This window comes from Panicum virgatum, unplaced genomic scaffold (genome assembly GCF_016808335.1).
Source record: "Panicum virgatum strain AP13 unplaced genomic scaffold, P.virgatum_v5 scaffold_1765, whole genome shotgun sequence".
Taxonomy (NCBI): domain Eukaryota; kingdom Viridiplantae; phylum Streptophyta; class Magnoliopsida; order Poales; family Poaceae; genus Panicum; species Panicum virgatum.
In genome coordinates, this window is record NW_024376276.1 from 137,399 (window position 1) to 160,020 (window position 22,622).

Sequence of the window (22,622 nt, forward strand, 5' to 3'; positions counted from 1 at the left end):
ACTTAAATTCAATCATCCAATCTCGGGGCGAGATTCTTTTTAAGGGGGGTAGGTTGTGACACCTCAGGTGTCAGTACACTTAAATACAGATCACTGTACCTCATTTAAACTTAAAAGAAAAATGTGGGCAATTAATTCAAAGAGAAGGGTCCAATAAAAGTCAAAATATACAAAAGAAATTAAAGGAGAAAGAAAAAGGAGTGAAAAGCTACTCAAATTTCAATTCAAAAATGTGCACAAATTTTTAGTTGGCTCATGAGAGGTACTTCAATTGACATGTGCTCAATTGAACTTCAGCCAAAAATCAATCAAAAACAGAATAAAACCAAATCTCTTTTGTGAAAGTTTGAAAATTTACAAATAGTTCAAAATTTGAGCTTCAAATGAAAATTTGCATAACACAAAAGTTGTATATCTTGAAAAGTTATGCAAAATTGATATTCAACACTTTTTCATTTGAGCCCTCTAAGTAGGAGATATTTTTAGTTTACCGATAGGTCCCTGAACTTTTAGAAATCGCAGTTATGCCCTCATCTCCATCTCTCTCCTCCCGGTGCTCTGTTTCGCCCGCCGCCCGCCGTACGCCGCCAGTGAACCTCGTCCACGGCGCGTCCGCGGCCAAATGGACCCGGGGAACCCCTCCAGCACCACCCGGCCTGCCCCTTGGCACCTCCCCACGCTAACACGCGTCCCAGACGCCCTCCCGAGCTGCCACGCCGCCCCGCCATGCGCAGCTCCGCCTGCTCGCTCCGCCCGCTCGCCGTCGAATCACCGCGGACCAAACCAGCCTCCCCCAGACGCCACTCCCCTCGCCCAGGTGCTCTCTGGCCTATAAGTACCCCCAGAGCCCCGCCGTCGCGCGGCTTCCCCTCCTTCTTCCTCCTCCCGCCGTCCGCCATGGCCGGCGAGATCTAGCTCGCGCGGACCGGCCACCACAGCCCTGCATTGCTCCATTCAACCACCCCAGAAGCTTCTCCACCTTCCAGTTGAGCTCCACGCGCGCGGAATCGAACCCAAACCCTTTCCCGACGCCGTTCCCCTTCTACGCCGCCGCCGGCGAGCTCGGGCTCACCGCGGACCGGCCAGCCCAGAGGGAGACCGAGCACGACAGCTACCCCAGGAGCATCCTCACGCTCTCGCGGTGCTCGTGCGCACCACGTTCCCCTACCCCGAGCCCTCCTTCGCCTACAACGCCGGCGAACGGAACATCTCTTCCGCCATGCCACCGAACTGGCGCGGTATACTTGCTGTGCCACTCGGGCTTCTCACACACCACCTCCGCCGCGTGCTGACTTCCCCTCCGAGCCTAGCAACGCCTTCCGCATCGGCGCCAGGAGCTTCCTTGATGTGGGTGAGGCCAGTCTTCTTTGCTCTTCTTTTCCAACGAAGCATCACAGCACATACGAGTCGCCATCATTGTGACTGTCCATCATTGTGATAGTACTCAAGGCCCACAAGCGTCGCCACTTTCGCGACGGAGGGCGCGGCCTCGATGCTTCCGTATCCGTTGGAGGTATGAAGTAAAACATCAATTCAAGCTTCTGCCTCCCTACTTGCCTCACGTGACCCTCCCTAAAGAAAGCAATCAAGCAACGACCAATCGATTAGCACAAAAATTAAAATCAATCCTCCAACCATGACACGGAGCCGGGAGGAGGCTGCCCTCAAGCACGTGCATGTGCTACAGTATGCCTCCCTGCAGAGCGAGAAGTTGGCATCTTCTACACGCACTTCGTCGGCCTGGCTTCATGGCTTGCCCGCTCTCATCACGGCGGGGGGAGTCACCGAGGCGCCTTGGCAGCTGTAGTGGACGGGCGCTTATCGACAGGGGACCTGAGGCTTCCCTGAGCCATCGGGAGGGGGAGGAGAGAGGTGGGGACGGTAGCAGCGGCGCACAGCTGTGCAGGAGGTAGGGGCGGTGGCCGAGGTCGCAGGGGGGCGCGCATGCGCGATTGAACAATGACGTGATGGGTATAGCATGCGGGTAGGTGGGTAGCCAGAACATCACGGCGATAAAAACTTTTGTGAATTGGCAGAAACTATCTCCTAACTCATAATTTCTATAGGTGTATCTTTCCTCCCACCTTGCTCGATCCCGACAAATAGGTGCAGCGTGAGAGGTACGTCGAACCCGATTCAGATCAGAATTGTTTTTAAAAGTTTTTGATCAATATAGTATATTATTGTGCTTGTAAATATAGCTGGTTGACATAAGAGAGATTTTAATGATCTCCTTACAGATTGCTTTCTTACTCGGATTTAAAGGAAAAAAACAACCCATTTACCATGAATTTTGTGGGAACTTTGTACAAATTCATCATGTCTCTAAAACAAGCTCCTCGGAGCAAAGAAAGCTTGTCGAACCAACTTGTAAAAACCTCTTTCATCCGTGGAGCTTCTCTCGTTAGCTCCATCCATCAGTTGCTCTATGGTCTACCCTTTTGCAGGTAGGGTATCTTTCATTCTATCATCCCTTTTCAGATTTCAAACTGAAGAAGAACAAACAAACACTTTAGAGTGGTTGTACTCTACTGCTACACATGGGGTCGAAATTCTACAAGGTCTGGATCCTACGGCTCTGAGAATCAACTTACAAGTCACTAACTTGGCCATGCATTGTGGGATGTTCATTGACAAAGTTTCCAATCTGAAGTAGCGCCTGAAATGCATAATGGTTGCAGATTAGGGCCAAAATACTTGAACTGTGACCACACTGTAATGTGTCAATTGAAAAATGATGGTACAATACCTCGATGGCGATATCAGTCGGTGTCAGCTTAGAAACATCTTGGTGGCCCTGCTTAGCTGCGATCTCTGCACAGATAAATGCAGTGAGATAGTATATGTCATAGAACGGGATCATGAAGGGGGCAGAAATTGATAGAACGAGATTAGTACCTTCAAGAGACTCTTGCATCGGCGTTCGCACAAGCCTCAACTCTTTGCTCCGCAAGCATGCTCAGTTTCGTGAAAGCCTGAAGCAAACTTAGTTTAGCTCTTCGTGCATTTTAACCATAGCAGACAATAGGACAAGATACGAGTAGTGGAAAGCTAAGGGTATTTTCATTGCAAGTCTTTGCTGGAAGCCTGAGTGCCTGACTAACTGACGAATGTTATAGTTGGGATGGAAAAATTAAAACATAACAGTTTTAAGGATGAAAATAAATACCGCTGTGTACGGATCGTCAGATGGCTGGTCTAGGAGAGGACGAGAAGCAGTCCCCACTTGAGCAATACGTTTCGCAAGTGCATCCAAAGGCACATCCAACCAAACAGATAGACCTTTCTTCATGTAATTCCTGTTTTTTATTTAAAAAAGGAAAGCAATCATAATTACTATTTTTCTGAGAACAAACAGCAAGTTCAAATCACAAGACGGGAAACCAAAGTTATTCTAGTACCAGTTGATTGGCCTAATAACAGCACCACCTCCGGTTGCAACAACTAATCGCCGCATTGAGGACAAATCCCTCAAGACATTACTCTGCAACACAGGAAAGCAGAGGAACATGAAAGTGTCATTCCATAAGGCTTTCTATTTTCATTACTAAAATGACAATAACAATTCAACGAATTACATAAGAAGATATATAAAAGTTGTCAAAGAGCAAATAAAATTCAGCAAGCATTTACCTCATTCTCTCTGAAAAACGCTTCACTATGAATCTTAAATATTTGAGCAACGGAAGACATGCCAACTGCTTGTTCTACCAAATTATCACTGTCGAAGAATGAATAGCCCAAAACTTCAGCCAATATCTTTCCCACCGTGCTCTTTCCAGAGCCCATCATTCCTGCAGTAAGAACTCACGCATTAATTTCTGATGAGGCGATACGACAGATCAATATATAACTTGGTCAACAGAGAAGTATCGGAAGTTCAGAACTAACCAACTAGGTAAATGCACCGCCCATTCAAGTGGAACATAACTTCTTCTGATTTCCTCTGCAGTTACGATGGAAATATATCACAAACAATGGCCTAAACGCAAGGAAATTATGATGGCACATGCGATTTAATTCATATTAGAACTTTAGCGTACTATTTGTTTACCTTTAACAAGAGGGCCTCGTCAACTGAGTTATGCAAGCTCCCACTGCCTATTATTCAAGGTAGGAGAGCATGCGGTGAGCAAGTTATTGGACACCAACAGATATTGATGTAACAACAAATAGGAGACATCATCAACAGATGTCAGCAGGTGAGTGAAGTCAACATGTTTCACATATCAACACTTCGGAAATAAAGAACTGATAGGATGTCAGCTTACCTTTGGAAGAGGAATAAATGATCTATTTTTGAAAAGCTTCGTTATGTCACTGGACCTTGAAGGCTTCCGTCCTTTCAGGTCCCCTACCAGCCACTTCAAGGATGATGACTGAATACATTTCATAGTAATAGGGAGTTTAGGCACTGCTGTTGCAATCCACCATGCCAATGAACTATGATATGGTGCTAAGAAAGAGAAAAGCTACTCAGAACAGTTTAAAATTTAAAAGAAGCAGGCTTTAAAGTTGCACAACAATGCAGGGAAGTGACACAAAGTTGGTGTATCCTTCTTTTCTTCCTTTACACCTAGTTTGTTTTACTGGCTAAACTACAGTTCAGCAATTGCCAAGGAGGCCATCTAGAAGCCCTCGTTGCTCTCTATCGCTACACTTGGCATTGCAGTGGCTTTTGGTAGCACGTCTGCTTTGCTCCTGACAAAATACTCTCCAGTCACAAAAAGGTCACTTTGGAAACCGATAGTCACCAACATGCTACTTTGACTACTAAGTACGAGTATAAAGTATATGCAAAATGTAGCAAAGACTACTAATTATGAGTATTAAGTATATGCAAAATGTAGCAAAGCTATAATATTAATAAATTATATGTCAACCAATCTAGGATATCGATGGTCAGAGTAAACATGCTGATTGAAAACAACCCAAAATGGCACAAACACTCTTCTTTTACTGGAGAGAGCATAAATCAATTAGTAGCCCCTTTCAATAGCTGTAGTGGTAATTTTTACTAGAATAAGTAAATTTCTTTGTACTAATCACACCTCAAAGCAATGCAGTACAACACTGAAAAAGGGTGGATGAAGGAATCTTGTCAGGCCTGACTGTGCAGCCTTATGCACCTATAGAACTAGAAAGGCCAGAAAGTAGTGTCAACTTGCACAATTCATTTTCAAACCAGGCAGAATAAGGCCATGCTTTGCAGGAATATAATGATAAAAGCCCAGCTTGTACTCACGAAGGATAAACATAAATAGGCATTGCTTTTGCAACTTTTTTCTCTCTAAAACAAGCATGCCATTAGGCCAAGCATAATGATATCTAGTTTAGATACAATCCTGAACTAGTAAATTATCCAACGGGCAACGGCAACCAACTATAAAAAAAATATGGCTTCGTGCCAATGATATGGCCGCCACATCAACCACAATAAAGAGCGCTTACAGGAATATTCGGCAGAATGGGCTAAGCAACATCAGCATGATAAATTGTTACTAATTTGGTTCTCATCACGAGTCACTATCATTGCAACTATTACGACCAGAAGCATTAGATGGAAAAACTAAAAGTTAGTTAGGCACCTTGCGTGGTAAAAAAAAAATGTGCAGAAACAAATACATGAATAACTGGGAGAATAAATGTTTTCTGGACCAGTTGCAACAGGGGAGGATCAGAAAACAAGCATATCTTCTTTAGCAGGTTGGCAAGAAAATTACCAGTGGAGACAGACGAGCCAGATTACGGAACAGCAGAGTCCTCTATATTTAAGCAGAACCCACATAAGAACCAACAACAAAATATATAATTGAGTGCAAGCAGGTAGGGCTAATGGAGCTTATACGGCTTACAGGTTCTTTATCCTTAGGTGCTGCTGTTGATGCCTCTGTTATGTTCTGCCCACATATCAAAACTAGAGGTCCAGTAAGTTGATCAAACATTTCCTCTAACTTTTCAACAAATTCTCTGCCATTTGATCTTGGAACTGCCCTAGACAGCCACTGGGAACTGTCTGGAAAGTAAACAATGGCTGGTTGTAGAGATGACAGTACCTATTTTGTAAGCATAACATTATAGATAAGTTTATTAAGCAAATCATAAGGACTCAAACACTCGTGAATATTGTCACTTGTACAGCAGACTGAGTGGTGAACCTATGCAAGCAGATGCATGTACACGAGAAAGGAATATATCAAGATAATACAAGTTATATACAAACAGTTATATTCAGATAAAATACCTCGCAAAGTGCTTCCAGTGCAATATGCCAATCTTCCGCCTGAGTATCATGGTCATGCTCAATATCCTGAGCTAGAAGTACAAAAAGAAAAGAACGCTAAATTGCAGGCATGTCCAAACTGAATATAGCAATATGGACGCTTGGGACTAGAAGCATACTGTCAACCCAGTAAACTGCTGGTTTAGCATTTTGCACTTTGTCTACTTCATCTTTGTTACCATCAGCCACCCTCTCCTCAGGAGGGTCAAATATAACAGCCACTTGATCACCATTGATCTCATACACCTCTCCACGCTGTCCATTTGATAAAGTTCTGCAATTATAATAGATAGAAGAATGTTCAATTATAAAGGATTTGTACTTACAAATGTTGAGAGATAATAATGCATCCCCCATTGGCAAAGGCTCGAGCATGCAATATAAGGAAATACAACCATGAAACCAAGTCATCCATCAAAACCAATGTTGGGAATAAGGCTAAGCAAGTGTATGTAACTATATAAGATTCTGCATCTATGTCTCATTTATAAAACTAAGCAGTATAAGAATACAAGCGTTTCCAAAGAAGTGGTGACATGTACAATTTACATGTACCAAGCAATGTTAAAATAAACTCCGCCAGGCCCGTATCCGGGCACGTGCGGACCGTGCGACCGCACAGGGCCCCCGAATTCGAAGGGCCCCCAAAATATTAGGTATACATCAGATATAGTCATGTAAAGACTTTAATTTAGTTGATTGTTTGACCCAATTTGTGGTAAAACATGGCCCAAATTGCTCCTAAAAGATAAATCGTCGTAAACATATCACTTGTCACTTCTTTTTACATGGGTGCTGCTCGGGGTCACGTGTGTGATCTCGAGTGGACCTGTCACAGCATCCCAACCTCTCCAAGATTCCGTCTTTTGGACTTAAAATCGGCCTAATAAACCAGACCCTTCAATGCTTTGTTGCTAGAACAAACTTTTTTTCGGAAATTTTTTTTGTTGCTCAAACAATAAATATTGTTCTAGCAACAAAAAAAATTGTTTCGGAACAAAAAAACAGTTATTGGGCCTTTTGTGATGATTTAACTGGCAGTCACACGTGTGACTTGTAACATTTGTGCTTTCACACAGCACATCGTGCTTGCCGGCTGCTATTGCTTAGTATTCATGATCCTGTACTAGGCCACTAGGGCCCCGGTCCATTGTTTCGCACAGGGCCCCCGAATTTGCTGGTACGGCCCTGACTCCGCTTATGTTGTCTCAACATAGTAGGTCCCAAGCCCTGGTAAAGGAGGAGGGTGCGATAGGCTTGGCGAGCCAGCAGTGAACCTAGCCATTCTAATGGAGATGAAACCCAAGAGAAATCCGTTGGGACGTAATCCTCTTAGCAACGCGTCATATCGGAATCCGGGTATGGTGTTAAATGGGCAAGGGCCGGGTCGTCTCCCTCTTGGTGACGCGTCGTGTCGTGATCTGGGCACGTTGTTAAGTAAGCAAGGATCGGGTCGTCATTTTCTGAGTGGTGCGCTACATCGGCACCTGAGTGTAGTGAAAAATGAGCAAGGGTCTTCACATCTCTCTCGACAGGTGCGAAGGGCAAGGAAGTTAGTCGAACCAACTAGGATTCGTGTAGGTAGTTGGAATGTAGGGTCCCTTACAGGTAAATTAAGAGAGTTAGTTGACGTAGCAACTAGGAGGCGTGTAAACATCTTATGTGTTCAAGAGACTAAATGGAAGGGCCAGAAGGCGAAGAAGGTGGATAATACTAGTTTCAAGCTATGGTACACAGGGACAGCTGCAAATAAAAATGGAGTAGGAGTTTTAATTGACAAGAGCCTAAAGGATGGAGTGGTGGACGTGAGAAGGCTAGGGGATAGGATTATCTTAGTTAGGCTTGTCGTTAGTGATACGGTCATGAACGTAATTAGTGCGTATGCTCCCCAAATAGGTCACGATGAGAGTGCTAAGAGGCAATTCTGGAAAGATTTAGATAGCGTGGTTAGAACTGTACTTTCTAGCGAAAAGCAAAGTTCAGCTAGGCGCTAGGCGGAATCTAGGCGCTGACCCATTGCCTAGCGCCTAGTCGGGAGTACTCGGTCCTAGGCGCTCCTAGGCGTTTTATATATATATACTAATATACATATATTATCTTCTAAAAGAAAAAAAATAAACAGCTGAATAGTGGGCTCAGATAGGTAAAAAGGCTGATTTAGGGAGATAGAAAGGCCCAAGAGACAACCTGTCCAGTCCATAGAAAGGCCCAAGAGAGAGGCAACCTGTCCAAACCCTATCCATCTCCCAACTCCCGCATCCTTCGTGAGGCTCGTCTCCAGCCTCAGCCGCCGCCACCGCCGATTCCTCTCCTCTCCCTCTCCGACATCTCTCTCTCCTCTGCTGGGCGCCCGCGCCCGCGCCAGCAGCTGCCCGTGCAAGCCCCTGCCACCGCCCGCAGCTCCCCCCCCCCCCGGCGACCTCCGCCAGGCGCTCCTCCACCCCCACTGGCTCTGCCGACGAGCCGCCGCCGCCTAGAAGAGCGACTATGGCCAAATCGACGCGGCAGGGCTTCGACTAGCGCCTAATCGCGCCTAGGCGCCGCGGAATCGCCGCCTAGCCGAACCATGGCGAAAAGCTTTTCATAGGAGGAGATCTTAATGGCCATGTAGGTACAACAAGGGCAGGTTTCGAGGGGATTCATGGAGGCTTTGGGTATGGTAGTAGAAATCAAGAGGGAGAGGAAGTCTTGGAATTTGCAGTAGCTTTTGACTTGATGATAGCGAACAATTTCTTTAGGAAAAGGCAATCCCATTTAGTGACTTTTAGTAGTGGTAACACTGTAGTCAGATTGACTTTATCCTCACAAGAAGAGAGGATAGACGAGCAATGCTTGAATTGCAAGGTGATACGAGGGGAATGTGTTGTTTCTCAACATAAACTTGTGGTGGCGGATTTTCGTTTACAGATGCACGCACGTAGGGATAAACAAACTAAGATTGCAAGAATAAAGTGGTGGAAAATGAAAGAGAAGACGTCAGAGACCTTCAAGAAAAGGGTAATCAAAGAGGGCTCTTGGACGGAAGGAGATGATACAAACAACATGTGGGAGAAGATGGCAAACTGCATTCGGAAGGTGGTCTCAGAAGTGCTTGGAGTGACCAAAGGAGGTAGATGCGTAGATAAAGATACTTGGTGGTGGAATGAGGAAGTCCAAAGAAATATTAAGGAAAAGAAAAAACGTTATAGGCGCTTATTCCATGATAGAAGTGTAGACAACATAGAGAAGTACAAGAGGCAAAAAAGATCGCAAAGCGAGCAGTAAGTGTGGCAAAGGGTAGGGCGTATGAGGATCTTTACCAACAATTAGGTATGAAGGAAGGAGAGAAGGACATATATAAGATGGCTAAGGTTCGTGAGAGAAAGACGAGGGACTTCAACCAAGTTAAGTGCATTAAAGATGAAATGGAGAACATCTTGATAAAAGAGGATGACATCAAACATAGATGGCAAGAGTATTTTAACAAATTATTCAATGGTGACAATGAGAACACAACCTTTCACTTGGATGACTCTTTTGATGACACCAAAAAGCACTTTGTACGGAAAATCCAAGAATCTGAGGTCAGAGAGGCATTGAAAATAATGAAGAGGGGTAAAGCGATCGTCCCGGATGGTATCCCAATTGAGGTGTGGAGATGCCTCAGGGATACAGCCGTAATATGGCTAACCAAGTTGTTCAACCATATTTTTCAGTCAAACAAGATGTCTGAAGAGTGGAGAAGAAGTATATTGGTACCAATATACAAGAATAAGGGAGATATTCAAAGTTGCACCAATTACCGAGAAATTAAATTGATGAGCCATACTATGAAGCTATGTGAGAGAGTTATCGAGCACCGTTTGAGAGGGATAACACGAGTCTCTATGAACCAATTTAGCTTCATGCCTGGAAGGTCAACAATGGAAGCCATTTTCTGAATAAGACAAGTTATGGAGCGGTATAGAGAGAAGAAGAAGGACCTACACATGGTTTTCATTGACTTGGAGAAGACTTATGACAAAATACCAAGGAATGTTATGTGGTGGGCTTTGGACAAACATAAAGTCCCAACAAAGTACGTTGGACTTATTAAGGACATGTACAACAATAAGTCCAACAATATTGTTACTAGTGTTCAGACACGCGATGGCGACACAAATGCTTTTCCTATTAAGATAGGACTACATCAAGAGTCAGCTTTGAGGCCTTATCTATTCGTATTGGTGATGGATGAGGTCACAAGGGACATACAAAGGGATATTTCTTAGTGTATGCTCTTCGCGGATGATGTAGTGTTAGTTGATGAAAGTCGAGCAGGAGTAAATAGGAAACTAGAGGTGTGGCGGGAGACCCTAGAGTCAAAAGGTTTTAGACTTAGTAGAACTAAAACTGAGTATATAAGATGTGACTTTGGTACTACTACACATGAGGAGGGAGATGTCAATTTAGAAGGCCAAATAGTGCCAAAAAAGGATATTTTTCGGTATTTGAGATCAGTGCTACAGAGAGATGGGGATATTGATGAGGATGTTAGTCATAGAATCAAAGCGGGGTGGATGAAGTAGCGCCAAGCATCTGGTATTTTATATGACAAGAGAGTACCATTGAAAATAAAAGGCAAGTTTTATAGGACGGCAATTAGACCTGCAATGTTGTATGGTGCAGAATGTTGGCCTATAAAAAGATGACATGTTCAGCAGATAAGTGTTGCAGAAATGCGTATGCTGCGTTGGATTTGTGGTAATACAAGAAGGGATCGAGTCCGGAATGAGGATATACGTGATAGGTTAGGGGTAGCACCAATTGAAGAAAAGCTTATCTAACACCGGCTGAGATGGTTTGGACATGTCCAACGGAGGCCTCTGGAGGCACCATTGTGTAGTAAAATTCTAAGGTATAACAGTAATGTGAAGAGAGGCAGAGGAAGGCCGAAATTAACATGGGAAGAGGCAATAAAAGGAGATTTGAAAGGATGAAATATACCCAAAGATTTAGCTCTAAATAGGAGCACTTGAAAAACAGCTATTTATGTGCTTGAATCCTGATTTTAAAACTTGTTGGGTTTCAACTCTAGTCTACTCCAACTTGCTTGGGACTGAAAGACTATGTTGTTGTTGTTGTGTAAGCAATGTTAAAATGCAAAGTCCCTCAGCCCTCGCAACCACCCCAAAGGACAGCAATATTGCCAACTAATGCCATGACAATGTGCAAAAATACGCTGCATAGTTCTAATCTTAACTACTTCGTCCTTATTTCCATTTTTGTTGAGAAAGCTAGAAAAGTAAAAAAACGAATTGACTTGTGATGGTTATGTAAAAAGATGATGCATCAAGGCACATTCAGCTGAAATGCGGTGGCAATAACATGCAACAAAGAATGCCCGCAAAAGAAAGTCAAAATCTTCTTGCACTATTTTCTATACAAATACAAGAAAGACTTATCCACCCACCTGCCACTAATAAAGGTATAGGCATTCTTTGAGCCATCTTGAGTAGGTATTTTCCCCAAAATGATCCTGTGATTTGACATATATGATATGCATTATGATCAGTGTAAAAATACTAGATCAGTATGACAGCCCATAAGACCATAACCATGCTAAGAAAAAGGGTCGAGGGAAAAAGGTTGGGTAGCTAATATGCAGTACAAACATGTGGAAACATGCCCTCCTGACACTCATCACAAGCCAAGTTATAGGTTTGGAAGTTAGAACTAGGAAAGGTTGTCTTGTGACTACCTTTAAAGTCTTTGGGTAGGATCAATTTAACCACAACCACTGAACATTCATACACAAATAACAGAGAATGTAGACAGCCATGGGCACATGTAGACACATAAGGTCACAAATGTGTGTGTGCCTCACCCTACAAAACCAATAAGGGTGCACCCATGTTTCTACTTGAGCCTTCTGCTTATTGTGTATCCAAATGCATAAACAGACATCTCAAATAAACAAAGCCCACACATTGAAATTCCTATCAGATGGAAATTTTTTATATCATACAAGCTCACATTATTATAGCATACAAAATTTATTTCAAGTGCCGTAGATCAGATACTTGAATCATTGTGATCAGCTTTACAACAACAACAACAACAAGATAGCCTTTTTTCCCAAGCAAGTTAAGGTAGGCTAGAGATGAAACCCAAAAGAAATAAGTTCAAGGTTCAGGCACATTGATAGCTAGTTTCCAAGCGCTCCTATCCAAAGCTATCTCTTTAGAGATATTCCAATCCTTAAGGTCTCTCTTAACCAACTCATCCCACGTCAGTTTAGGTCTACCTCTATCCCTCTTTACATTATCGACCCGCTCAAAGAACACCATTACGCACCGGCGCCTCAGGAGGCCTTTGTTGGACATGTCCAAACCATCTCAGCCGATGCTGGGTAAGTTTCTCCTCAATTGGTGCCACCCCGACCCTATCCCGAATAACTTCGTTCCGGACTCTATCCCTCCTTGTGTGCCCGCAAAACCACCGCAACATCCGCATCTCTGCTACACTCAATTGCTGGACATGTCGCCTTTTTGTAAGCCAACATTCAGCACCGTATAACATCGCCGGACGAATTGTTGTCCTATAGAATTTGACTTTTAGCTTTTGTGGCACCCTCTTGTCACAAAGGATGACAAAAGCTTGCCGCCATTTCAACCAGCCAGCTGAAATTCTATGCCTAATATATTCATCAATGTCGCCATCCTTTTGTAGCACCGATCCTAAATACCGAAAAGTATCCTTCTGGACCACCACTTGCCCATCTAGACTAACGTCTCCCCCCTCATGCCTAGTCGCGCTGAAATCGCACATCATGTACTCGGTCTTGGTCCTACTAAGTCTGAACCCTTTCGACTCTAACGTGCGTCTCCACAGCTCTAACTTCCTATTAACCCCTGCCCTACTCTCTTCAACTAGCACCACATCATCAGCAAAGAGCATACACCAAGGGATCTCACCTTGTAAATGGGGTAGCTAGTAAAATGAAATGCCAATAATATGCGGTATAGACAGATCCAAAGAGTAGCAATGAAAAGGATTTCAAAACAAATGTGGCCCACAAACCAAAATGAGGATAGCATAGCTTTTAACAAGTACCTATTATCTGCTTCAACAACCAGTGATGCTCCAACGTATTTGACCCTATCTCCTGAAAACAATAATGAGAACGATTTAATTTGGCTATGCCTTCATTTAGTGTTCTACAACTTTTGTATAAGTGATAAAAGAGTCTAGCCTGAATTCCATGTTGTACAAGAGCGATGTATGTACAGTTAACAGTACAGCTGTACTTTGTAGCTAGCTCATAAAATAAGCTTCAACTTAAAGAGTGGCTACATGGTATAACTGCACTACTGCAATATAGTGAAGTGTTGTTATGGTAAGGTGGTGCTTGGGTTCACCCTAACAGTGTAACTGTAGAGTGTGATTGGGTGCGTGCCTGATTTAGGCCAACAGGTGTTATCCAAAGCACACAACAATGGTAACACATAAAACAAAGGCCAACTTATTCTTGTGAAATGACATATTAGCTCAAAGCACAACAGAAAAACTTAGACTACCAAATGCACTGAGAAGGCTCAACAAGGGAATAGCTATTTGCCAAATATGATCAAAGGAATCAAAGTTTATCCCATAACAAAGGACACTGTGCCAATCTAGAAGGCTCAACGAGGGAATAGCTACTCGCCAAATATGATCAAAGGAATCAAAGTTTATCCCATAACAAAGCACAGATTGGGCGTAAACAGATAATTGTTATATAGTTTAGAGCCAGCTTGGAAAAAACACTCAGTGCTGAGAACGAAAAAGATGAAGTCATTTTACCCTTTTGAAGAGATCTCTTCTCTTCTTCGGATGACTCAGCAGTGCTAGAGGATTCTGCTGCTGAAGAACTTTCCTGTATACCAACAACTCTCTGCAAGCACAAGCAGTGAAGGTATAAATTGTAAGGCAGAAAGAAAACAAACCAAAAGATTTAAATAATCAAGAAACAGCAGCTCAGCAAGGATTAGCGTTTGTAGTAGAAAGAAAGAAAACAGCATCACATGTGGCAGGTTTAAATAGGATTCAATGTTATGCAGTACTACTGGTGTTAGTTTTAACAAGTATATTGTTGGTAGTCTAGAGGTCTACCAATCAGACACAAACTAGTTGTGTAGATACATGGTTTAGGTAAAGGTAAAAGAAAACACATTATTTTCTAAATCTAAATAGAATAGAAGGAACCAGATATATTGAAACAAGACATAGGTAAGAATCTGATAATAAAAAGTCATAGGTAAGAATTGTCAGGTGTCATTATATTTTTATAGTTTTTGCAGCTTAATAGAAATAGAAACCTTGGCAAACTCCTCAAGAGTGCATGGAACTAGCTTCTTTAGGTCTGCCACGGATTTAATAGAATCGTCATCATCGCTTTGACCAGATTCCTCATCACCCTCGCCATCCTCCTCTGATTCGGAACCTTCATCCTCTGACTCTGCATGATTATCCTCTTCCTCACTCTCTGAACAGTCTTCACCACAATCCTACAAGGTCGGACATTAGATACCAACAGACCAACACAAACTGAGATATTAAGATATTTAACAGATGGGGCAGATTATCTTACATATGGAGCTAGAACACTGCTGTCCAGAACTAATAATGACGCGCGCAACTCACTGGCAAGTGCCCTCGCAAATCTCTCTCGGTAAAGTTCAGTCCCTGCATTTTAGCAACAAAAAAAGTTCTCAACATCCATATAGGCACATGGAAGCATATATTGACGAAAACATTAGCTCCATTACTGATCAGTACCTGGCAAGCTCTGGAGCAGTATCCCCCCCACTGGAGGACTGCAGCCCGGAACCGTACTCCAGAGCTACATCCTTGTGCCGTAGGTGCGACGCCACGCACTCGCTCAGCAGCTGCCTCACATTCTGGCTGGCAATCGAAAAGACACGATGCGACTGTGAGCCTCGTCGTACACAAAACAGCAAACAGGTGGCGTGCATGCCCGGTGTTCGCCATTCTTACTCGACGTAGTACGGGAAGCTGTTCCACGAGACGCCGGTCTTGTCCCACGGCACGACGCGGCTAAGGAACTCGTTGCGGAAGCGATCCCGCCTGGTGAGGAACGGCGACTCCCGCCGCTTACAGCCGATGAGGAACCGCTCACCGTTGAGCCACTCCTGCTGGTCCCTCTCCCCGAGCAGCGCGTGCTCCTGCTCGCTGCTGCTGCTGCTTCCGCTGCCGCTGCCGCCTCCACTCCCCGCCGCCGCTGCCTCCGCGCTGCCGACGCCCTCCTTCGAGCTGTAGAACCGGCAAAGCCGACGATTCACGCCGCACGGCCGCGGCGGCGCGCCGAGCCTCCGCACCAGAGCGCCACAGCCTCCGCTGGAGGCCGCCGCGGGGTTGGCGGCGGGCTCGCGCCAGGGCGGCGGGCGCAAGAGGCAGCGCAGCCGCATCGCACGATGCATCGCGGGGCGAGGCGAGAGATCCGCGGCCGTGAGCGAGCTAGGCCTCGGATACGCGCATGCGGCGGCTGGTGGATTGAGAACTCCGGGCTGAGGCGTCACCGGCGGCGCAATCGCAATGGCGGGGAGGAAAGCGTCAGGGCCTCAGGGGGTGGTCGTGTTGCGCTACTGGCTGCTGCGAGCGCCTGCGACGAAGAGGACGCCCGAATGCCCGGCTCACCGCCGGTTTGGTAGGGGGGTGCGTCCTTGCGTTGGAAGGTTGTGGGCTGGTGCGTTGGGCCGTAATTGCGGGGAGAATGGAAGATGGACCCGTGCACATGTGCACATTGGATTGAGTTGGGCCGTGGCTGTGGCTGAGGAGGAGAATGAAAGATGGGCCGTGCATGCCTTCCCCTAGAAATCAACTTGGGCTCTCCGCGAGTCCATGCTTTTGATGAGTCTATGCAGGAACAGCTACGGGGCATTGACGTGGACCTCGTTGATGAACGAAGGTGGCGAGCAGCAATCCGAAACACACATTACAACCAGGAGCTCCGGCGCTATCATCAACGGTTTGTGCATAGTAGGGAGCTCCGGGCTGAGGACCTTGTCCTGAGACGAATCCTAAATCGAGAAGGGCTCCACAAACTCTCCCTGTTGCCTATATACCACTGCGCACCGCAGTATACCGATGCAACCAAGCTGCACGGAGACACGTCATGATAGTGGCCCCACCTGCGGGTTCGTACCTCCCCCGAGGTGGGCTCGGGGGCCACTGTCGATACCCCGCGACCGGGGTACCCCCTCCTACTGTGTCTAGGAAGAAGACATGGGAGGTTAACCATAACCACACCTAAAAGGCTGAGCAGTGGGGCCCAATGGTCCAGATCCAACTAGCGGGACAATGGCCACGGACCCGCTCGGGGAAGGGTCCGGCGTCGCCACGTGTCCCTGGAAGGAGCACTTAGCGCTAGCAGCCGGAGGCCCAGACCCCGCGGGCGGGTCCGGGACCTCCACATGCCCATCCAGACCCCTGGATGCGCGGAGCCAGCTCCCCGCCAGGGGAGGTCCGGGGCCGCCACGTGTCCCGCATCGCGGGCGTGGGCGCGAGTCATCCACTAGAAGCTCGCCCACCTACTGCGTTAAATGCAAGTGGTTGAAGCGTGCCCTAGCGCCGCTGCGCGCGGGGCAGCCTTTGTCAGACAACACTGTCGCTCGCCTGTTGCCGAGGTAAGCTCGAATGACCGCACAGCGGGTCACGAGTTACCGAGGCACACAGTGAAGCCGCAGGTGCCGCGCGCGCGGCTGTCCACCGCATTAAATGGAGGCGACGGCATGGCATGCCCCATCATGTCGTCTACGCTGCAAGCTTCGCGGCCGGTTTGGTATGCGCGCCGCAGCCTGCTCCGCTAGCAACAGGCGCCACGCCGACAAGACGGGACGAGCACGCCGGTCTGAAGATCTGCCCGGTCAGAGAATCCACGACAGCAGCACGAGGAATCCCGGATGAGATCTTCGTCGACCATAGCATCATAATGCTCTTTGTGTTATGTTATTTAATACATCCACACTGGGCCCACCTGTCGGGGTCCCAACGGCTATGTACATGCCTCTTTTGGACTATAAAAGGGAGAGCACACGCTAAGATTAGGACATCTACTCCCTTCGGACACTCTCTCGCTCGCTCCCCGGACAACGCTCATACACAGACTTCTTTCCAACTCAAGCAATACAACACACAAGTGGACGTAGGGTATTATGCTCCGGCAGTGTGGCGGAACCGCTCAAAAAGAAGCGATTAAATGCGCTAATCTTAGTTGCATGGCAACTTCGATCCAACTCGCATAAAAATATCACGGTCCCTCGAGTGATATATTTGGAATTTTAAATTTATAACTAAACAAGGGGTAGGATGGAAAGCTTATTGCAGCAGCACAAATACAACAGGACTTCCTGTACTTGTTCAGTTCAGAGTTCAGAATTCAGACTGGATGGAAAGCTTATGCACTTTGGGCAGGGAAAAAATTCCAGCTAGAAAGAAAAATTAGGCCTCGTTCGGTTACCGTTCCAGCCCAGGAACTGTTCAGGGCCAGGATTGGGTGGTTCCGGCTGTTCAACTCAATCCTGGTCTGGTTTGGCTCTTGGCCCAGGAACCATTCCTTGCATCAAAAAATATGTTCGGTTGTTTAGGCAAGGATTCAAACCAACACATGAAACAAACTCAGTCATATACTAGTGTCTTTAACCTTTTAGCCTGTGCATGATTCCATTTTTTTTAAAAAAAAAGAACAAAAGCACCCAATTAAACTCTTTGATACTCCACTGAACAGAAAGCAAACGCAAGATTCTGTCAATGATGACCATCCACACATTAATCCACCATATGAAGAACAGCATGACACAGTGGCTGTTAGGCAGAAATTACAAGAGCTGTTTGTTTTAGGACAGCAGGAGGTCCAATCCTCCACGGACACTGTTGATTCTGCTTCAAATAAATCAATGCCTCAAGAAGCACAGTTTGGTGCTGCTCTCCCAACAGACCCACCTGATTCCACCTCAAAGGATGATGCACCTATTTAAGACCTGACATCATTGGGAAAATGTCACGGAAATACTGAGGGTGCTTTAATACTCTTTGACTGCAGATCAAAATGCTAACCCATAACAAAGCAGCAGGCTCTGATCATCATCAAGTAAGTTCACAATAAGTAGCATCCAAACTTGAGCGCAATTGCCCTAGCTTTCATATATTGGTTTCTTTACCAATAACTGCTGCATCTGTATCCTAACCCCTAGCAGTTGCAGGTGATTCATAAGCCATGCTGAAACCAAATTGCATTTGTAACGAAACTAACAGTTGTGGATAAGTCCATGAAACAAAACTAAAAGTTGCACAAACATTCCTGCAAAACAGAAAAAAAAAGAGAGTAGGAAATGGAAACATCCAACATTGAAAAGAGAGACCCGGAAGTCTAATCTGAAAGGCCCATGCAACAAAATAGTCAAAAATAATACTCCTTACGTCCTATGAAAAGTGCAATTCTAAGATTCAAAAAAAAAATACTACAGAGTGCAATCCTAGCAATAACTACCTGCCTTTTTTCTTTCAAATATATATTTTAGGAATTAATTTAACCAACTCTGGAAATTGAATACCTTCTATGCCTAAATCAATGGGATTAAAAGAACTACTTGGTACTATGGTCATTTGCCAATAACACTAATCTATCTGGAAAATTTTAGCATTGCACCCTTCATGGGACAAAGGGAGTAACTCCTATTGCGTATCAAATAGTCTCAGCACCTGTCTACCTTGGGATCAATCATCAGAGACCGAAAATCATCTGTATGCATTGTATTTGATAAATAGAAATAATCTAACTAACAAACACATATTCAAACTGCACACAGCGTATCTAGAGCTGCCTCCTCTGATTTCAGTTAACAAATTATAGCACACAATATATCAGAGTTTACCTAACAATCCTCCAGCGCTCTTTTAATCTGAATTATGTTCAAAAGGATAAACCTGGGATCAGCAGTTCTGCACTAATACTTCAAGTTGGTCTGATTGAAAAATAAAAATAAAAAACTAATGTCAGCATGCATCCACTAACAAAAAAGAGCATGTAATTTACAGGATAAATTATCCAATGAGTAATGATAACTGAAACCTGGAGGTCTGATTCAAAAATAAAATAAAAAACTAATGTAAGTATGCATCCTCTAACAAAAAGAGCATGTAATTTACAGGATAAATTATCCAAAGAGTAATGATAACTGAAACTCGGAAACGATAGCTTCATAGATATGCAGAAGTGAAAAAGATATTGAGATCACAGTTTCTCTGGGAATCTATGAAGTTATTGTTTTGGGTTTTAGTTATCATTACTCATTACCAACAACTGAGGCTTCAATAGCACAAAACATAATGAACTTTGTTTTCAGATATTGACAGTAAACTTAGATAACATGGTCTACACTGCATTGAAAGTTCCATGTTGTTATCCTATAGGCGTATTTATGTATGCCAGAGCCCAAAAGGTCATCATTCGACTAAATAAACACAAAAAAGGGTCCGTGTTCACGAATTTACAAGTCTCGCCTACATCCTTCTAAGATTATGCAATAAACTAACCACAGAAGAAAAAGGAACTGCCAGTGTAGCTACAGAAATGGCCCTGTATTTTTCATTACTGAAATTATATGGTCAACTCACCTGGTCCACATCTCTATATGAACAGGACTGAAGTTCTGTATCTATAATCAGGAAGAGTCCTAAGCATAAGCATCATGTATAGAACAGCAAAGAATCACAAATGTACATACTACTTCTAAGGATCCAAAATGGTGAATACAACTGGTCCAAATGAGCCATATTACCAATGGCAGGCATTTTGTGGACATAATGTGACTGTAGTGGGACAGAATAATACTTGCTAGAAAGCTTCATCAAATCAACCATTATTTGCAACAAGACTGTGCGAAAGTTAACAAGATGTCTGACAAGGTGTCTCATTTTCATCAGGTGCACCAGATTTGTCATGTGCCAGTTAGTTCAATTAACTGGTGGGACCTAAGACATTGACGAGTAGCAATAGTCACTAACTCACAATGGATCAAGTTCAGGAATCTAACTAGGCACACTCTTCCATTTTTTTAGAACTAAGGGTAAATGTACACAAAAGGCAATATGAGAAAATATATATGTACCAACATCGCATAATTTGTAAACAGAAAGAGATATGACATGGAACATTATCAGGGTGAATCAGTTAAGAAGCCAGAGGTCTTGCTGAATGAAAACTGAAGAAGCTAGTGAGGTTGCTTACATTAAAATTTTAAAATACAGATATCTTCTGAAACTAATTCTTTAAGATGCCACATATAATGGTAAATACATCATAAAGTTCCATATGATTAAACAAAATATCATATAGGCATGGTATAAGGGAATTTCAACCCGCTACTCCATCCTAACCATGAATAGCAACAATATTACGGAAAATCGTAAGGACTTACAATAGCTCTACTGGAATATTTATACAGTAGGTAAAGTATAGTCAAACCATGTAGAAGTGTGATGTATCAATTATCAAACATTTAATTATTGCTCTCAAGAAAAACTGAGCACCTCATGATGCTACCTTCTAAAGTTGTGACTGCTATGTTGATTAGCCCTCCTTCATCAATGCAATTGATGGACCGGCTATCATCATAGCCAATTCCTTTACGTTATCATCAATAGATAGCTAAAATGAAATACAGAAAAGCAATATTCAGCAACCATCAAGAAAATTCAAATTGGGCCGAATTTTTTGGCCAGATTTCTTTTATCTCTAGCCCTTTTGAATTGGACGAATTTTGGTCCGAATCCCAGATCTCTGCTTGTCATTGAGTCTGTTATGAAAGATTTAGAGGGATGATCTCATCCATTCATGAATCAAAGGAACCGCTGCACAAGATCAATGGTGAACATCATGCATAAAGAATCAACTGTATGGAATGGACACCTACTCAAGACAGACGCCTGTTCAAAGATCTCTCTCTAATCTCTCTCTAACCATTGTAATCCAGGAACGGGTGCGTTGCCACCCGTTCACCATGTATACATTTGTACAATCTTATCAATGGAAATACAAAGAGATTCATTCTACAGATTCACAATCATTTTTAGTTTACAACATGTTATCAAGCATGCCTGAACCACTGAGTTTTCAAAGAAGAAAGAGGAAGAACGCCGGCGACATAGAACTAGGTAAGAGAGATGCCGGTGTATACCTTGGACGCCGTCGTCTCCTCCCTCTTCACCACCGTCGACCGCGATGTCTGGGATGCCACCCACCACGGTGTGGTCAACGTCTTGCGCGTCCGGGCCATGCTCCCGCGCTCTGGCTCACCTCCGTGACGACCACATTGTGGCCCCTCCCCTTCCGTCCTGCATCCGCATCGCCTTCTGTGCCCGCTCCCGTGCCGTGCAAGGGCTTGCCCGCTCTCGTGCCGTGCAAGGGCTAGCCCGCGCCCACGCCGGCCCCTACTCCTGCGCCTGCACCGGCTCCGACCACGGCCCCAGTGGTTGCATCCACCAAGCCCGCATACCCACCGGCGTATTGCCCGAACCATGGGTGGATCTGCCCACCATTGGAGGTCGGGTCTTCCCACGTGGCGGAGATGCTCTCCACCAGGGCCACGCCTCGTCTTCCTTCACCAACTCCGTGAAGGCAATGGACCCGCCGTGCTGGGGTCTGGGCTTCGGATCTGCACCTTTCGCCACCATGGCGGCTCGCCATAACATGCCTCCCTTCTACAATGACGGTGGGGAGACTAGCCTCCCACCCTCCGCCGTACCGCTACTGGGCCGCGGCCTCCTTACCTGACGCCGCGACGCCAGTGAGGCCGCGGCTTGCCGCCCCGGTCTTCACCTCCTCAACGGCATAGGCTCAGGTTTCGTTCCAAGTGGCTCCTCCTCCAACCTCCCGAACGGCATCGGCCCCGGCATGGCGCCTGGCTCCACGGCCGGCCTCGCCAACGGTCATGGGTGCCCCGGGGATTCTTCCTCCACCGAGGAGGATGATCTCCTTGACTGAACACCGATGGATGAGGAGGAGGGGGAGATCCGGCCGACTTGTCCGGATCCAGAGATTTGATTCATCTTATTACTATGCCATGCCACACTCTAAATTGGCCAGCCCATTAGGAGGTATACGAAGCCGGGATACATGTGTGAGCTTCCCCTTTTTTGTCAATGCTAGGACTAGACCTGCAGCTATGATTGCAACAATTGAGCGACATCTGTTTCAACACCTTTATCACATGATACTATATAAGTAGCATGGGAAAAAAATTCTTTTCATGGACAACATCACGTTCCTCTCTATTTATGCACATGATGGTTCCCATGGCTAGTACATAATAGCATATGG

The 22,622-nt window shown here is 45.0% G+C and overlaps 1 pseudogene; it reads right to left on the reverse strand.

Moving 5' to 3' along the window:
• Positions 1-3,739: 3,739 nt before the first annotated feature.
• LOC120694015 lies at positions 3,740-15,855 on the reverse strand (annotated as a pseudogene).
• Between the last annotated feature and the right edge of the window lie 6,767 nt (positions 15,856-22,622).